The 5,933-nt window shown below is 37.9% G+C and overlaps 1 pseudogene; it reads right to left on the bottom strand.

The window, feature by feature from the left end:
- Nucleotides 1-2,479: 2,479 nt before the first annotated feature.
- Nucleotides 2,480-5,933, bottom strand: part of LOC102828511 — a 5,881-nt pseudogene continuing 2,427 nt past the window's right edge.

Here is a 5,933-nt window from a genome sequence, read left to right on the forward strand (position 1 = left end):
TTTACGGGAGCAGAAAGCCTCATCTTTCTCCCATGGAGCAGCTGGTAGTTTTGAACTGCAGACCTTAAGGTTCGCAGCCTGATTCATAACCACTATGCTACCAGAGATACCAGCCATTTATTCCTTCCCTAAAGAACTGAGGATCCTGGAAATGTAACCATGCCAATGCAGTTGTTTTTACGTTATTAACATAAGAAATAGGTGTCATTTAAAGATTTTTTATGATTGGGAAACATAAAGAAGTCAGATGGCACCAAATCAGGACTGTGAGATGGATGCCTAATGATTTCCCATTGGAAAAGTGCCCTTGCTTGATGACAAGAATGAGCAGGAGCTTTATCATGGTGAAGTAGCACTATGGTGATGCTTTCTTGGGTATTTTTCTGCTAAAGTTTTGGCTAACTTTCTCAAAACACTCTTATAATGCTGTCACGCGTTGGCCCTCCAGAAGTCAACAAGCAAAATGCCTTGAACATCCCTCCGAAAGCTGTTGCCATGACCATCACTCTTGATCACTCTATTTGTGCTATAACTGGACCATTTACACATCTTTTTTTAATTTACCAAACATTTTATTCTGGTTTGGGTGAAAGTTTACAGAACAAATCAGCTTCCTATTTAGCAATTTATAACATTTTATTTCAAGACATTAGTTATAATCCATTTAATGTAACAGCACTCTTCCCACTTAACTCCCTCAGTTTCCATTCACTCAACTCTTAAAAGTTTGCTTTTGGGCAAATGCTGCCCATTTGGTCTTATAAGGTTCCAAAAAGCACTTTCCTCATTAAGTGTTATAGTTCACTGTCTAAGCCTGCCTATTCTTTGGCTGAAAGATGATCTCTGGGAGTGGCTTCTGTTCTAGGTTTGAAGAGTGTCTACGGGTCATAGTGTCAGAGGTTCTACCAGTCTCTCAGACTAGTAAAACTGATCTTTTTTATGAATTTGAATTTTTTTCTACCTTTTTATCCCACTCTATCATCCAGGACCTTCTTTTGTGATCCTGATCTGAACAGCTAGTAGTGAGTACCATCTAGTTCTGATCTCAGGTTTGTGAAGGCTGTGGTTCATGTGGTTCATTATTTCTTTGTACTAATTGTTTCCTTTGTGTCTGATTTCCTTAACTCTTCTTTACTCCGGACAGGAAGATACCAATAGTTATATATTAGGTGGCTGCTCACAAGCTAAGATCCTCATTGCTACTTGACAAGGTAGGATATAGAACATTGTTTATAGACAGTGTTATACTAATTGAACTAGATGTTAACCAAGACCATGGTCCTAAGCCTTCAACCTAGTGACTCAGTTCACTCAAGGTGTTTGGTTATGGCTAAGTTTTCATGACTTTGCTTTCCATATGCTGTACTATATATCTGAATATATTTGCAGTATATAGAAATATACATGTGGCAATACACTCTGCCAAACTGATTTACTCCCCACTCCATAAAACACCTGTTCAGCTTACATACATACTCATAAAGTATTTGTTATTACTGCTAATGATGGCTGGTATCTTAGGACAGAGAAACATACAGTGAAAAATGCTGTATGACCAAGGAGACAGAGGACAGAGTGACTATCTATTAGCCAAGATACTAGTAATTGCTGGTAGCCACCAAAAGCTAAGAACAAGGCCCTGCCAACACCTTGATTTCAGACTTATGACCTCCAGAACTGAGAGAAAATAAATTTCTGTTGCTTTAAACCACTCTGGTTTTGGAACTTTGTTACAGAGGCTACTGAGTAATCAGACACTTGTGCTCACCCTACAAGCTTGCATACAGTTATGCACCAGATCAGCCAAGTACTGCCTCCTTTTCAAATAAGATGATACACTATAGTTGACTACACATTGAATATACTAAGAAGTTTAAAGACTATCATCTTCCCTTACCTGTGTGACTTGGAAATATATATTCCAGAATATGGGACTGTTGGTTTGCACCGGATCATGATGCCACAGCATTCCTGACAATACACACTGCCAGAAAATGACACAGATGCACTTGAGTCTACCTTTTCCCTGGACAGCCCATGCATTATTTAAAAAATAGATTCAAATGTAATAAATGTTTGCTTTCATGAAAAAATACATTGTTATTAATGGTATGTTGTGTTGTTGTTGTTAAGTGCCGTTGAGTCAATTCTGACCCATAGCAACCCTGTATAGGGTTTTCAAGGAGCAGCTGGTGAGCTTGAACCACTGACCTTGCAGTTTAAATGGCTCTGCAGTCTGGTGCATTAACCCACAGCGCCACACATTATAATTATGGATAGAGATTATTACAAGGAGGAGGAATCATGAACAATATAAAAAACCAAAACTCATTAATGGTTAGCAAGTGATACTTGTTAGAAAATTAACCCTAGTTATACTTAAAGGATGCCTGTAACTTTTAAAATCAAAGAGGTAGGGAGGTGGATACAAAGAGAGAAGTACAGATGTCTCAGTCAGTTAAGTTCAGTCTGTGTGCTACTATGATAGGACGTACTCGAGAATGCCTTGTCTGATTAACTGTTCACACTTCCAATGAGGTAAAAGATGCTGGGTTTTTTGTTTTTTTTTGTTTTTTTAATATGGCAGAAGTGCCGTCATCAACTTCAAACTCTCCATAGTCTCTTAGACACCGCAATATACAAATTTTTTGGAGGTTTCATATCCTGTGTGATATCCAAATCTTCATCTCTTCCCAACAACTTCATGTAAGTAGCAAGAGACTTTTTATAACAATTGAGCCACTCTACTTCTTCAGCAGACATGTGAAATCATAAAGCATTTGGCAAGACACTACCATATTCCCACCTGAGTGCTCTGATCTGATGTAACTGGTCATACAGTTATGCTACAGTGCAGCGCTGGTTTCTTAACAAGGAACATTGTCGAAATTTGATGGTTGGTATCAAATCACTTCATCCATCTGTGGTGTGGTGCATTAGGCAAATCTGCTGCACAAGACCTTTTTAAAGTGTTGAAGAGCAAAGATGTCAGCTTGAGGATTAAGGTATGCCTGACCCAAGCCATGGTATTTTCAATAACCTCATATGCACTTGAAAGCTGGACAGTGAATAAGGAAGACCGTAGAAGAATTGATGCTTTTGAATTACGGTGTTGGAGGAGAATATTGAAAGTGCCATGGGCTTTCAAAAGAACCAAGAGATCCATTTTGGAAGAAGTGCCTTTTTACAGAACACGGCGGAGGCACTCAGTCCCGCAGCCTGGTCATCCGCACATTCTGAAGCTAAGTGGTCGTCCGACTCTTCCATTTACACTTCTTGGTAGTTATTACTTTGACTGCACTTTGTCTTTAGGATCATACTAGTAGAGTCATTTTTCATCTCTTGTTACAATTCTTCCAAAAAATGCTTCAGGATCTTGATCCCACTTGTTTAAAATTTTCATGGACAGCTCTGCTCTTCGCTGATTTGGGTGCAACAGTTTTGACACCTGTCAAGTCAAACATAAAGATTGCTCAAGTTTAATTTTTCAGTCAGCATTATGTAAGTGGAACCAATTGAGATGGCTATAGTGTTGATGAGTCTTTCTGCTGGTAATTCTCAGTTCTCTTCAATTAGGAAACAAATACGATTCGTTTCCTAGCAAATTGATGTGAATGGTCTGTCTTTATGGGCCTCAACTTCAACATAGTCTTAATATTTTTTAAAATGAGTTATCCATTTGAAAATGCTGATTTCTTTGGACATTGTCCCCATAAACTTTTTGCAAAACATCAATGATTTCTCCATTCTTCCACCCAAGCTTCAGCATAAATTTGATGAGTGCTCTTACTTCATTTTTATCTGAATTCATGTTGCTCTGATAGAGAATCTTTTCAAACCGATATCTTATCCTTCTTAATACCTCTAACTAGATTCTGTTTAGACATGTTATAACAAATACTACAAATTTATTTTGGTACAACAATTTTGAAATGCATACATAGTTTTTCATACTATACATTTTCCACGAACTTTTTGAAGATCCTTCATATTCCAGAAGAATTTGAAAAACCATGGTACTAACAACATTGGACTTTATGTTTTCATAGCATGACTTGCTCACAAATGCTTATGCACTTTCTCATTGCAATTTAATCAATTTTTTCTCTGATGATAATTTAATTGACATATATCATTTGTAGTTTTTAGCACTTTATTATGGTAGCCTTTGGAAACATGGTAAAAATGACGCCTTCATATCACTTAACTTTGTGAATATGAGATGTTGATTCTATCCAGGTTACGCCTATTCCTACTTCCCACACTGACTGACCCACATGTCCTAGAAAGGAAATAGAAGAGCTTGTGGAGAAGCTAACAGAAATTTTCAAACTCTTTAAAACCCCTAAGAATTTGTTTAAAGTCTTAAAATTAAGCCTTTATTGAAAATCTTCTTGAATTATTTCTATAGTTGTTACTAATGATATAGACAGCTGAGCTGGCTTTTATCCAAATTTCTAAATGTTTTGTAACCATTTTACATATGAAACCTAGAATTTGTAAAATCTCTTCATAATTTTACTTCACTGAGTAAGGTGTTAATTAGGAGATTATGAAGGTAATTTAGTAACCATAATTGATGATTCTGAAAGTTAGTAGAAACTTTTAATTTAGCCTGCATACAGTGCTCTTCAGGCTGCAAACCGCAAGGTCATCAGTTCAAAACTACCAGCTGCTCTGTGGGAGAAAGATGAGGCTTTCTGCTTCCATAAAGATTTATAGCCTTGGAAACCCTGTTCAGGGTCACTATGGGTCGGAACCGACTCGATGGTACTTAACAACAACAACAACAACAACAGTGCTCTTAATTAAAATGAAGAATGAATGATGTGGAGTATCTCCTTAGGAAGTTTTGTTCATTAGCTGACATCATTACATAGCTTTCTTTTTTAAAACTAGGTACACCCACTTATCAGTTTCTTAAACTACCATTTTATTTGTGTCTATGTGGAATAAAAGGAGCATAGAGGTTATAAGTTGGGCTGCAGTTTGAAACTACCAGTTGTTGCACGAGCGAAAGATAAGGCTTTCTGCTCCCATAAAGATTTACAGCCTCAGAAACCCTGTACAGTGTCGCTATAAGTTAGAACCGACTACACGGCACATAACCACCACCACTATGTGGAATAAACTACTACATATAGTTTTCATGATCTAAATGTGATGTGTTTTTCCACTGATGCTCTTATGTGGCATTATCTTCCTTGTAACGAACAGTATTAAAACAGCATCCTAATTTTGCCATTGCAGATTGGAATGAGAGTAGCTGAAGAAGGGAGGAATAGGGCTCCTTTGTTGGAGGCTACTTAGCAGTTACCAGGAGTGTGTAACTTCTGGATCAAGACAGAGCCAAAGGGCATCCTTAGCCCTTTAAAAGCATTAGAGGAAGAGCATTCTCCTTTGTTGCTCTATCATTACTGTGGGACCACGACCTTTTTCTCCTCACACTCTTGTTCCTGCAGCTGCCTGAGCAATTCCCCTTGCAAGAGAAAAATGATTTTGAGACTGTGCAGGTCTTCATTGCTTATTGTATGGTGTAGCCAGCTCTCATTTTCAATGCTAATGAATGTTAACTAATAGCCCCTCACCCCACCCCGAGGGTCTGTTTCAGTCACTGGTTTCAGCTTTTTCCTTCATCAAATCTTCTATGAGCACCACTTTCAAAAATGGAGCACAAAGAATGAATTTGAGTTTAATCTCTCCTTTTCCCTGGCCTCACATTTAACGGCCAAATTCAAAGGACATTTCTCCATACTTTTACTGATATTTTTATCCACTAAAAACAAAACATGGTACATTTCTTCCTAAAGCTTTCTTTATGCTCTAATCTCTGGTTGTTGTTGTTGTTAGGTGTCATCCACTTGGTACCAACTCTTAGCGACCCTATGCACAGCAGAACGAAACACTGCCCGATCATAGGCCAACCTCATTAC

This window comes from Chrysochloris asiatica, unplaced genomic scaffold, assembly GCF_000296735.1.
Source record: "Chrysochloris asiatica unplaced genomic scaffold, ChrAsi1.0 scaffold00036, whole genome shotgun sequence".
Lineage (NCBI taxonomy): Eukaryota > Metazoa > Chordata > Mammalia > Afrosoricida > Chrysochloridae > Chrysochloris > Chrysochloris asiatica.